The sequence below is a fragment of the Eptatretus burgeri genome, chromosome 12 (genome assembly GCF_056783735.1).
Source record: "Eptatretus burgeri isolate ZD-2024b chromosome 12, Ebu_testis_v1, whole genome shotgun sequence".
In the NCBI taxonomy this organism is placed as follows: Eukaryota; Metazoa; Chordata; class Myxini; order Myxiniformes; family Myxinidae; genus Eptatretus; species Eptatretus burgeri.
Genome location: NC_140972.1, coordinates 3,399,328 through 3,413,051, shown reverse-complemented (window position 1 = coordinate 3,413,051; position 13,724 = coordinate 3,399,328). Strand labels below are relative to the sequence as shown.

General features: G+C 42.1%; 1 protein-coding gene across 5 annotated transcripts in view; it reads right to left on the bottom strand.

The window, feature by feature from the left end:
- LOC147015001 (protocadherin-10-like) overlaps nucleotides 1-13,724 on the bottom strand; it is a 592,231-nt gene that overhangs the window by 550,072 nt on the left and 28,435 nt on the right. For all 5 annotated transcript variants that reach the window (XM_085849272.1, XM_085849275.1, XM_085849281.1 and 2 more), the window contains 2 exons: nucleotides 1,802-2,022; nucleotides 1,607-1,677 (listed from right to left, as the gene is read on the bottom strand). The gene's annotated coding sequence lies outside the window, so the exon portion shown is untranslated. The remainder of the gene's footprint in view (nucleotides 1-1,606; nucleotides 1,678-1,801; nucleotides 2,023-13,724) is intronic.

Sequence of the window (13,724 nt, the reverse complement as noted above, 5' to 3'; positions counted from 1 at the left end):
AGTTTTGAATTTTTAAATTAATTTTCTGAAATTTGTCGAATTTGTTTTTCACTTGTGAGTTTGTAGAACAACACTCGATTCCAAACACCACACCCACATCTGCACAACACCCAATGATAACCCCAACACTTACACAACAAACACCTCGTCATGCCCATCCCAGACATGAAACCAGCTGTGTTTGTGCCCCAGAAACACTAAAACATCAACACGCACACACACGTGGTCATCCACACACATGAAACACCAAATCACGTGTAAAGAAAAACACAAAAGAGCAGCGGACCCCGTCAATGATGTGATTTGATGTTTATTTTGCTTTTGCAAAATAAAATAATAATAAAAAGCACTCCTCCATTTGACCTCGAGCACCAGCATGTGACTGGAAAAGAGATGTCGTCTCAAAATACAAACCAGACACGTGCCGAGGCTCGAGGTCTATTGTGCCTGAGAAAGCCGACTGCAAAGCTGGCGAAACGTTTCCTGAGACTGGATCTGCTCTTGCTTTTTTTTTTTTTGCTAACAGCGGAGTTGATGTATTTTTTTTTTAACCTTTGGTTGCAAGCGCCTTCTTGTTCTTTAAAAAAACAACATAATCTATTTCTTAATACTGAAGGACCAATTTTGTGCTCCTCCGAGCGGTCGCGTCACGTTTTTCTCGGTACTGTGACCTGAGAAGTTTTGACACGGTGTTTGTACGTCAAAGTAGACACGTGCACAATTCAGGGGACTTCTTCACAAGGAGTAGTGTACACCAAAAATGTCGTGTTCAAGGACGTTTTGTAGGCCTCATTAGGTGAGGCCATGGAGTACATCGACTGGGATCCGGCTCCGGCACCACCCCCATTGAACCTTTATTTAAATTAATAACTGCAAAACTGGAGGTTCTTGGAAGTATGATGGAGATTTGTGTGCTACAGTGTATAAGTATATAATTAAATTTAAATAAAAGAATGATTGTAAAAGTCATATAAATAAATTAATTCCGGTTTTACCACCATTTTCCGCAGCGTGTAATTACATCACCCTTTCGAACACATTCCATTCGTGATTCGTGCCTGTTGTTTGTGTCCATTATAACGTCCGTAAAAACAGTAAGTTTCCTGTTTGGAATGATTTTAAAATTTTGTTTGATTGCCAGGCAGGTCGACAGAGTGAAAATATTATCTCACTCCTCTCTGCGCATGTGCGATCGGCATGAACTCAGAGCCAAAGTTCCGTTAAACAAACGGACATGAACCAATTGCTTAACCACACCTTTCGCTTCGCGTGCGCGGGGTTAAAAACATGTGTTCAACAAATAATCTAAAAAGCACAAGATGACCTTCGAAGATAACTGCTATGCATCTCTTCCAGTGAACAACTTATATTCCACTGGTTGCAAAAGCTAAAGTGAACGAGGCCCTGCAGTTTAGCATACAAAAGCAGAGGAGGAATGCATTATGGAGTGAGTAAGATGCAACAAAAGTAAACTTTCGTTAAAAAAAATTCAGAAATATTATGAATGCTTTCAAATATAGTATTTCAAGGTGACGAGGCAGCCCTCAGCAAGTCAAAACAAATGGAGACAAATGCAAAGAAAACAATGGACATCAAAATAAAGTACCTGGCTTAAGTTTGTTCTTGTGTTTCCATGCACACGTCACCACAAACCTTCAGCGGGCCTCACCAATGAACCTGCATGGACAATGTGATAAAGCTTCCAAGGAGATACAGGCTTGAAATCGGGGGGGGGGGTGAATTATGGGGGCATTCCAGAAAAGGAGTAGATGGGGAATAATAACAGGAAAATTTCACTTACTGTTTTTATTCTGCTGCGTTGCATCACTTCTGGGATGTGCGACTGTGCCACTGATGCAGTGCCCACTGTAATTTGGAGCAGTAATTTGTAATTTGTTAATGGTGCTCTTCTCGAAGTACACTGTGGGATATTTAACGTCCATCCACCAACTGATGCCGGAATACGGGACTCTCCCAGTTGGACATGCATTTGAGGGATGACACACGCATCGATGTCTTGCCCTGCCCATGAAACACCAGGGTGACAGTTTATACAGTAGGTGGGTCGATATTCATACCAAGGCTGGACAGCTCAGAGACGAGGATGCATACCTCTAGTTCTAGGGCATCCTGCCAGCCTGAACAGTAATAAACTAATATGACAAACAGTTTGTTTATCTGTGCTATGTCGTTTTTGCAAAAGAGCAGCCATGCAGAGGTGGAGGCTGAGGGATTTGGGTTGGTCTGAAGTGGAGAACCTACAGGTGAGTTTCAAGGTACTAGATGTCAGCAGCTGTGGCATAGCTTGACAGACACGCTTTGACACATCTTTACAGCTTGTATCCCAGCAGAGAAAAAAAAAATAGCAAATAAACGTAATATAAAATGCTTGTCAAAGACTATTGAGCGTTCTTGTTCTTCTGTACTTGCACCTTGTAAGATGTCCTTTGTCCAACTCAAATTTTACTGCAAATTTATTTCAGTTCCTTTTGAGATTTCTGCCACAGAGAGTACACCTTGTGCAACTGGTTATACCCAGCTTAACTTGGCTGCCCTGATTCAAAACCTGAGAGGTAATGTGTTTTTTTTTTATTTGTGATCCAACATTCGGGAAGTGAGCGTGATACATATAGAAAGCACAGTTGCCCAAGCTCTGAGTGAAATGCACAATCTAATTTCCCAAGAGATTCGGGTAACAACAACATATGAACAGGAAATCGGAGATCTGTGACCCTATTTCTTTGCTGCATGTGGGATGGTGAAGGAATGGTGAGGATAGCAATGTTTCACCCTGAGCCAGTAATATTGTAATCTATGTTGTTGTAAGCCAGGTTTATCAGAACATTGCAACCAAGCTAACAGCTCAGCACCTTTTTACAGAACTAGTTCATGGGCAACAACAACAACATCAAACCACTGTAAGTGCTGTAAGTTTCGATTATAAAATAAGTTTCAATTCAGCAAGGGACACTTGTATTCCCAAGCATAAAATTCTTCCATAGCAGTTTAATGCCTAATTATATACGAGTATACCAGACCTTCAATCTCGTAACTATTGCTTGGGAGCAACCGGTCCAGATTGCAAGTTGAGTGGATGCAGTGCAGCTTGTAATTTTGGTTAAAACATCTCGGATTGTCTATTCTTTCTCCTCTGCGAACACACCATGAACGGACTTAGTTTGGCAACATTGAATGAAGTCATGGGGTCGGATCTAGCACAACTGCGAAAGATTAAGTGGACCCAATAACGTCCATCCATCCATCCATTGGGACCATACTCTGTGCAGAGCGTTGGTGCTGCCTAAGCAGTCTCCTGGACTATTGGGCACAATCGTGGATGGGTCGCCACTCCGACGCAGGAGACCAGCAATCTGACATTAATTTTTGCCAACCTCGGAAGGATAACCTGTAGAGTCAACCCCACCTGGTATTAATTCAACAGGAGAACAGGATTTGAACTCAGGATCCTCGGATCGCAAACCCACCACCCTAACCTTTAAGCGTGTAACGCTTAGGCGTATAACCAGGCGTATAACGACATGACGATTTACAATGCCAACCTTGACTGAGATGCTCAATGCAAGAGTTGTTCCTTTTCCAGCAGAAGTAGAGAAACGCAAGTGAAAGCAAGACCAAGAGAAAGTATATATGATAAATTGTGAAAACAAATTGGGGTGGGGGGGGGTTGGACACTTATTTTATGTTGAGAGAAATCTCAATAACAATAACGAGCATTGCAGTTAGTTGCAGGGTAGGACTGCGTTTATAGAGGAACTTTATCATTTAAACTGCTTATAACCCATCTTCAAAACAATCGATCATATCAGCTCAAAGTTGTAAATGAAGACTTCAGGATTCATTTCATTTCGTTTGCAGCATTGCTGGGGAGAGCGACTGTGCTGCTGACGTAGTGCCTCCTGTAGATTAGAGCGGGAGTTTGTAATTTGTTCAGGGTGCTAGCAATAACTCGCCTCCCCTTTGCAAACGGCACCATAGGATATTTTTATGGTGCACCGACTAATGCAAGCAGATGGGACACCAAGCTTCGCGTCCATCCGAGGGACCGCACACACATTGATGAATCGCCCAGCTTGTGAAACACATGGACGACAGTTTATAGATGAGTCGAGATTCGAACCCAGGCTCGACACCTCAAAGGTGAGCATGCGTACCTCAAGACCATCCTTCCGGTCCGATTTCAAGGTGAAGAGACCACATGGCATGCAAGCGTTATTCAATTTCAAAAACCATTTGCATTCTTCATTCGGATCATATCAGACATTCAAAATGTATATGAATGTTAACTAAGTGCTGTAAAACAGGAATTTTGTGATGAACACAGTGACTAGAATGATGATCGAGGCCATATATATCCTTTCCAGGGCGTTGATGTTGCCAAGGCAGTCTCATGGCAATGGCTAGACGCTTGGTTGTTGCCATTGAGTTCCCAGTTGTAGTGACTGTAAAAGTGGGGACCATAGAGTACAAGTGGCTTTGAAGTTGCATTGGCCTTGAAATCCTCATAAGACCAAGAGAATTTCAATTATTCTTGCATTACATTTCCAATACATATAGTCACAAACCTAAGAATCTGATTTAAGAATTTTCAAAAACGTATCAATGATGTATATTATTGAATTTAACAGACTGCATAATAAATGTCGTTACAGGAGTGCAGGCTAACTCGATTAGTAGCAGTATGCTCCCAATTCTGTATGCTTTTGGGTTTGATTCCAGGGAAAATTGCATCTTTCCAAAATTGTTGTCTGCTGCAATGTGAGGATGCAATGCATCATGTAAGACATGGGATTGGATGTTATGCCAGATTTGCATTGTTGGCAAGAAAAAGTCCAGCATATTTTCTTCAAAAGAGTAGGCCTTTAGGACAGATAGCCTGACTCGATTTTTTTTGTACAAGTACAAGCAAGTTAAGTGTGTGTTGAAAATTAAGTGTGGGATTTGTTGGGGTTGAAAGACATATTCCATGCATTGGACCAGCTCCTGGTTCTATTGATGTCTGGAGAGAGGGAAAAGGCTGCTTCCGACCTGTCTGAATCATGAGAACTGATATGGCAGAGAGTGGAATTATCAGCAATGAGATATAGCAAGATTTTCGAGGGAATCATGCAGATCATTGATGAAGATGAAGAACAAGACTGGGCACAAGACACTGCCTTGTGACACTCTAGACTTTACAGGGAGAAGAGATGAGAGGATTCCGTTAAGAGCTACGTCCTGAATGCGGGAATAGAAGAAGTCAGTGAGCCATGAGAGGAGGTGGCCTCGGACGCCATAAGCAGAGAGTTTGGAGATCAAGGAGGGGTGCCAGATTGTATCAAAAGCATCTATGGCACAATTATCAAATCATTCCCCACCTCGCTCCCTGTGTCATCAGACTTGAGTGCATCCTTCGTTGACGTCCACATAGAATATTGACAGGTTAGTAAAAAAAAGAAACATGGTACCAATGGTTCATCCTCCAGTTGTGGTGTTCCATCACCAATTGCCTGCAATGCTGTTGATAGTGCTGTGTCAGGATGATGCAAAGCAATGGTCATAGGAGTAGTATGAAGCCTTCCATGTCACACACCCAACCTGTCCACAACCCAACCTGTCCACAACTGCTGCCAGTCGGCAATCTTGGATCCGATGTCGAAAAAAAATGACTTGTATATGTATACCATCATGTGTTGTCTTTGTGCCGAGCGAGAATAAAATCGGTCCATACCTGTCCGAGATATGGTTGCGGACGTACGTACGCACGCACACAAAAATCGAGACCAAATCCCGAAGACCCCGTTTTGGACCAAGTCCAATGAGGGCTAATAACACTGCGATAAACATTTTACTGTGAATTAATATTAAACAGCCTGAGTCATTCCCTCCCAACCAGCGCAACGGTCTGAAACGATTCATTTGGTATTAAATGACACCTAACCATTCCTAAGCTAACTTGAACCACACAGGTGGCCAATTTATAGAGGGTCACGTGCAGACCTGCACACGGATTTTGTGTAAGATGTGATTTGCACATGAATTCCCAAGATCACTCAGTTCAGGTTCGGATAATTGTAATGCGATAACATTCAGGTCCAATTTACAGATTGAGATGCCTTCCTCAATAACCATTGTTTCGTTTGCATGTGCATGACTAAAATTTCTTCACTGTGAATCAATAGATCATTTCACAGTTTAAAAGGTGTTGATTAATTATTTGAGTATAGTATATACAATTCGAACGAAAATGTAAATATATTATTCATACCTCCTTATACTTTTCTGGGCGGGTCATGGACGATTGTATCTTGTTTGTAGAAATTTGTGAACATCTCTCATGTAATGGGTAGAATGTATGTCAAAGAAATACTGAGGGAGGAATGGTTGGCTAATGGCTACATCAGCACATGTTGCTAATAATTACCCTCGCCACCGAAGGTGAAGGAGGTTATGTTTTCACCCCTTTCTGTCTGTTTGTTTGTTTGTTTGTGTGCAGGATAGCTCAAAAAGTTGTGGACAGGTTAGGTGTGTGATATGGAAGAATTGATTCAAATTTGGTGAAGATTTGGGGGCAGGAAAAACAGAGGAATGAAAGCGTGAAGGTGCCTGTAGTTTTTCGTGCCTGTTGTTCATGTTCTTTATGACATCCTTAAAAAGAGTTTCCTGTTTGGAATAATTTTCTTGTTTGACTGCCAGGCAGGCCGAAAGAGTAAAAAAAAATATCTCACTTCTCTCTGAGCATGCGTGATCGGGACAAATTCAGAGCCAGCATACTTGCTAAAGTTTAGCAGCTAAACTAAAGGGGTTCATTTTCCGATTCATGTTCCATATAAAACTTCAATCAAAATCAAGTTGATCCTCAATCATTCACTGAGGTTTTTAGACAGACAGAAGTTAACCTATTACTTAAAGGGGAACCCAAACATTTTTTTTTCTGAAAACCATTGAGAATCATTAAACATGGTCTAACTAAGCGTTTCTCAACCTTTTTACCCTTGTGGAACCCTTGAAATAGTTTTCATGTCTCAGGGAACCCCTGCATAAAAATTATTATATACCATCTTATATATTATTTCCGAGTTTGTGGTTTCGTGTCGCGCTATCTTCGACTTTGTTCTGCGCTCGAGTAACGTGATATTCGGCTTACATTATCTCAAAGACCATATGAGGTGCATGGTACAAAAAAGTAAATAAAATGGTTCTGAAACAGTGAAATCGTATTCCACTTACTGCATTAAAGTAAAATTACTACTGATAGTCTGCATCAGTTCCTTTCTCAAACACACCCACCCCAACATGTCGCGCAGAGCGTGGGTTATGCTAGTTATTAATATCTAGCTCTTTTATATTTTTATCGTAGTTCACGTGGTAAATATAATATTTTTTTCGGATACCCGGTTTCAGTAAAAAATGACCCCCTTTTTGTCAAATTTATTGGCAATGAAAAAAAAAACATACTGCTCGTTTATGAGACCTCACACCGAGGTTTTAATTCACAAAAAATAAAAATCTTTTTTAAATTAAAAAAAAACACACCTCATGTAACTTGATCAAGAAAACTTAAATAAAGCTGAAGCAATAAAGGTAAACAGAAGAACTAACCTTGAGAGAGAGAGACTTCGCGCTAGGAAGCACAGAGAAGATAGATGGACACCGTGCATGCGTCCCATACTTGAGTCAGTCACTCAATGATACACGAATCCGCCGCGTACAGGACGTCCACTAACCAGTGAGGGTGGTTTCACACTGGCGCCATATAGACATCGTTAAATACATTCCCTATGGTTGTTATAATGGTAAATAATATAAGAGGTTGCAGCCTCGATTATAATAACAAAGGAGTTTCCAACAATATGCCGTACGTGTATAGTAAAATTACGAATATTAAATCAAACAAAAACTACTCAAAAATACATCAGCCTATTTATTACTGTTTCTCTCGGAACCCCTTGCGACCTCTTGCGGAACCCTAGGGTTCCGCGGAACCCCGATTGAGAAACACTGGTCTAACTTGAAGGGGAAAAAAAATTGAATTTATTTTTGCCAATCACAAAGTGTCGAAAAAATCCCAAGAGTGTCGATTTTCAATTTCGCCAGTGATGTCACATCTTGATGCAAATGGTGGTTTTACATAGAGGAACAGTACATGTCGAGCTTGGATTCAGATACTGACTGATTCCACCATCATGAGTGATGCTGAAGTTGCTCAGTATGTTTAAATTAATCAGTGGGATTGTGAAGTGTCAGTGAAAAAAAAAATCAAATCATTCATTGTTACATGCAAAAGATCGTTTCATCTATTCGCACGTGTGGATGAAGAGCATGAGGCAATCACCAAGCAATCTCTGCTTACACTACACAGAGTCAAACCTTTTATGAAACTCAGTGTGGGTGCGGTTTTCAACCCAGACTGCTGACACAGCAAAGGTTTTAATCAAACAAGTTTGAAACTCCCCTCAAAAGGAAAGAATGTCATACCACAATCACCCCACATCAGAGGTCAAGCAAGCCAAGGATGAAAACAAGCAATATCTGTGAATCATGATCAACACATGGTCGACGTGGTGATAAAACCCAGGTTTTCAAAGGCGCCAACTCTCCACGTCCACACAGAGTACATTTATTTAGTTTTTATATTTCTACAGAAGGAACGGCTGGAGACAAAATTAGTGATGGAAACGCTTTTGGGGGTATTGTGGAGCTAAATTGTTTTGAGCCTTGTGCGAGCAATTCAGAGGAAGAAGGCGGAAGGGAAGATGGAAGTGGTAAAAAGATTAAAACACTGGTCGCAAGTTAACATCTGGTCAGCCGGCTTTGCTTTTTGTTCAATATTCGGTTTATAAGGGAGGGATTTTGTATCAATTGATAAATCGGTTTATATATTACTTGGGCAGAAATACCCGACATCGCCAAGCACACTTGGACACCGCAGGCAAAATGGGCGATAAATGCTTTGTCCCATTGTCGCAGGCTGACAAGGTATCTTGTATTTTATAGGATGTATTTTGTCCCGTCCCATTTCATACTTTCCCCAGACGCCATTTGTGTCCGCTTCCAGGCCGTGTCCCACCGTCGTGTCCGTGAGATTTTGATGTCCCACCCCAATGGAGGGGGGAGTGGTGCTATTGTGGAGAGAGGATGTGGGGTGGTGGTGGTGGTGAGTATTGTTGGGGTGATGGTTGATGGTGGATTGTGGGATGGTTGTGAGGATTGTGGAGGCTGGTGGAGGGGGTGTGTGGGATGGTGGAGGGTATTGTGGGGGTGATGGTTCATGGTGAATTGTGGTGGGATGGTGGAGGAGGGTGGTGGGAGGGACCTTGAAAGTTTTAGCCTCCGAGGTCAAATCCTCTCGGAGGAGTAGATTACGATAAATACATTACACTTTCTCTGCACTATAAATAGATGGTGATTCATTTGACTTGTAGGGGGATTGTGTTGATAATAATCGATAATTATTTTCAGGTGTTCTTGTGGTCACTGCCGGGCAATGGCAACAGGTGTTTCATTCACCGCTCAAATAATCCGTGTAAATGTTCCGGTAGCTCGGTTATAGATGGTGTTACAGTTTTGAGTGCCGGCTGTTTCATCCCCCCAATAGTGGGGATGGCCTCCTCTCTCTCAATCATGGCTGGGTGTGCGCTGCCGCTTGCCATGTCGCCACAGGGCGAATCCCCCTTACCTGTGGCTAATATTTTAAACCACCCATTAGTCACTGTGGCTAGTCCATGTTTTAGTGTTTTTTTTTTTACCAGTTTTAGACTAATTTTGGGTGATTTTAGCACAGAATTCAACCTTCGTTGAGACGGCCGAGACGGCCGCCATTTTGTATGTTTTGATTACGGGAATCACGCGTGATTGTGTACAAGCTTATATATACTAACTTTAGTCGTTTTAAACTAGTTTCTTGTCAAAAAAAATCGACCGAAATTACGCATGATTCCCATGATTCTCGTCTCAAAATTTTATTTTAATTTTTTTGAAAAAAAAAATTTTCCCCCCCAGAATGATTCGGCACGATTCGGCGCTACTCAGCACTACATGCTTCGTTGGGTCAGTGGTTGCCAGGTGAGTTTTGACACAATCAGTAGTAGTACCTGTAGTAGGATGAGTTTGTTTGGATGAGCGAGTTTGATGGGTGACTTTGGTTGGTTGGATGAGTGAAGTTGATGGGTGAGATTGGTTGGATGAGCGAGTTTGATGTGTGACATTGGTTGGTTGGATGAGTGAAGTTGATGGGTGAGACTGGTTGGAAGTGTGAGTTTGATGTGTGAGATTGGTTGTATGAGTGAGTTTGATGTGTGACATTGGTTGGAAGTGTGAGTTTGATGTGTGAGATTGGTTGGATGAGTGAGTTTGATGTGTGAGATTGGTTGGATGAGTGAGTTTGATGTGTGAGATTGGTTGGATGAGTGAAGTTATTGGGTGAGATTGGTTGGATGAGTAAGTTTGGCTGGCATGAGGTTGGTCCAATCCTGGTCCATAACCACCCCCATAAAGGCACAACGACCCACCCCCACACACACACACACACACACACACACACCCACACACACACACACACACACACACACACACACACACACACACACACACGCACACACACACACACACACACACACACACACACACACACACACCATCACCACCACCACCACCATCCCTCACAATCACCACCTCCCCTGATGGTCGTTCATTCAACCAATCTCACACGTCAAACTCACTCATCCAACAAATCTGAACAATCCAACTCACTCATCCAACCAACCTCACCCATCAAACTCACACATCCGCCTTAAAATTAACTTATTATTTCATATTGCTAAAAAAAATTTTTGAATAAAATATGTGGCTAGTTCCTTTCTCCTGTGGTTAATCATTCTAAACCTGGATTAGCCACAGTGGCTAATTCCTTTTGAAAGACAGAGCACACCCAGCATGGTGAAAACCACAAGATCTAGCCATCTCTGTTGTTTCATAACAGTGCTCTGTAAAATGTTCCGAACACAAAAGCAAATATTTTGGAGGCCCGATCTACACTTGGGTATGTCGGACAAACCTCGTCCAATTTCTGGCAAACGTAGGTTATTTTGGCCATGGTGTAGCATGAAACCTTCTCGGTTTGTATTACTCTACAAGCACTAAAGACGCATCGACTTGACATATTTGTGGAAAATAGAAAACTATTGACCGTTTGAGTTAAAGCATACCACGATGTAACCCATGCACAGTTTAGATATGACGGTCAACTTCCTGGTCTGATATCACGGATAATCTGAAAAGAAGAAGAGTTTGACTTCTAATGGCAAATTTACCCACTTCATAATTCGGAGATCGGAAAAAGTTTGACACCATATCTAATTTGCAGGGTTTCAAGGGATAGATTAGCGCCGAGGTGGTCTGAGTGTTTGTGTTCCCCTTTAACCCCACCTTTCGCTTTGCGTGTGCTGGGTTCCAACAATATGTGATGGTGGTTAGAAGGGCCACAAACTGGCAGTGGTAGTGGGGATAGTAGGTGGATATAAACAAGGGAATGAACAAGCAGAAAAAAGAATAGAGGAGAGTGAAAGAAATGTGATCACCTCCAAAACAAGAAGGGAGGTAGGGCATTATGGGAGGATGAATGAAGGAGCAAAGCTCATAAACAGGGATGTAAAATTATGAGAGATGATGTTGTACTGCCATGGTAAAACTAGGGAAGGAAAGTATGGGATTGACAGACTCTGGAAAGCTGTCCCTCAAGAGGGAGAAAAGGGGAGCCAATAGACAAAGAGTAGAGGTGAGCAGTAAGCCTGGATTTGGAAGCTTAAAAAGGAAGGGATTACTGGAAGAATGTGTGCAACCTGGAAGGGGTTGAGGAGGAGAAATGATTCATGTTTGTGATATGAAGTAACAAGGAAAGGAAGTACTATATAATTATAAGGTTTCCAATCTTAATACACTTGTATAGTACTTTATCTCACGAGTATAAGTGAAAGCATTTCCTGATTTCCTGAGTGATACAAATTAACCAACACTAAGGAGTCAAAGGTGTGCTCGACTGCCCGAAAAGGAGTGAAATGATCAGCTTCGGTGGTGTCATGGTTAGAGAGTCTGCACTGAGTCTGGGAGGTCAGCGGTTCGAACACCGGCTGAATCATACCAAAGAATTACTGCCAATTAACAAATCCCCATTTGCTCGAAACATAATGACACTTCCTCTTTGCCTTTTACACTTTAAAATACCTGCCATGAGCATTGTCCACTGGGGATGAAATGTTCAGTTAAGATGACTGCGACAATTAAAAATCATTGCAAGAAATCAAAACATATTGATCATGGCTTTGGCACCAGGCAGGGTGCTTCAAGATGGTTACCTATTTACAGCACAAATGGACACTTCTTTCACTGGTATTCATGGTGTGCAAGATGGTCCTTATCCAATACAATGAAATAGTTTTAAAAGGTTATACATTTTCTGTTTTATGGTTATTTGCTGTCTGAGTTTAAGGTTCTTTATCTGCACATTTTCAACAAGGATCCAAACATTATTCATCTTTGGATTTTAAAATAGACAACGTAGCAAATTGTGAACCTGATGCAGGTGTTGCAGCACTAATTACTGTGAGTCGCATCTCCTTCAACAGATATGCGAACCGATGTACTATACTCTGTGTTGCAGAGCGTTGTTTCTGCCGAAGCAGTTTCTATGCCTAGGGTCATGCTGGGCGGTTTGTCTTCCATCTCTCGGCAGTAGTTAGGGGTGGAATTTGTAATTTGTTCATGGTGTCGGCGATAGCTCACTTACTCTTTGCGAAGGACATCATAGGCTCTTTAACGTCTGCCAACTAATGTCAGAGATGAGACGGCCAGTTTAGCGTCCATCCGAGGGACGGACACACACATTGATGAATCTCCTTACCTGTGAAACACTCGGATGACAGTTTGTAGTTGGGCCAAGATTACAGTCCAGGCGAGACAGCTTAGAGGTGAGTGTGGATACCTCTCGGCCATCCTGTCATCCCTTCAACAGATATCACATCGTTAAAATACCAGAAGCAAAAAAGGAACAGAAGGAAAACTGTCATCTCATGCCATTGTTTCAATTTTTTCTTTCATTATGACTTAGTTGTCGACTGTACTTGTTTCCTGAAGAAATATATGTCACGCTCATAGGAATAAATTTATTGATGCCTCATGTGCGCTTACCTTTTTCATCTTTATTAGAGAACCAAGAATTGTGAAAGAGCAAGACAACTGACTGACAGAGAGGAAAAGCTAACAGGTAGGGTTCGGGGAGGGATGGGGGTAAAGATCAGAGGTTGTAATGGAAAACTGCTTAGATGATGGTGGGCTGGCGCCTGAAGCAATGGAGGGAAGAGTGGAATTGGAATGTCATGGGGGATAATTCCACAGGCTGAAAACCAGACACGGAGAAGTGGAGATGAGTATGGAGCCTGGATTTGAGAACAAGGAGATGGCTACTCCTTCATGCACTTTTTGTTCATTAGAATTCTCCAAGCTGGTTGGTGTAGGGTTGCTAAAATGAGGTTGGCCAATGTGAATTATGAGCCAAAGTGTGTGTGTGTGTGTGTGTGTGTGTGTGTGTGTGTGTGTGTGTGTGTGTGTGTGTGTGTGTGTGTGTGTGTGTGTGCGTGTGTGCGCGCGCGCGCGTGTCGCTTCTTCAGCATCATCGGAGCTAACAAGACGTGCTGGTGCACTGTGATATTGATCGATTTTAGGGAAAAGGA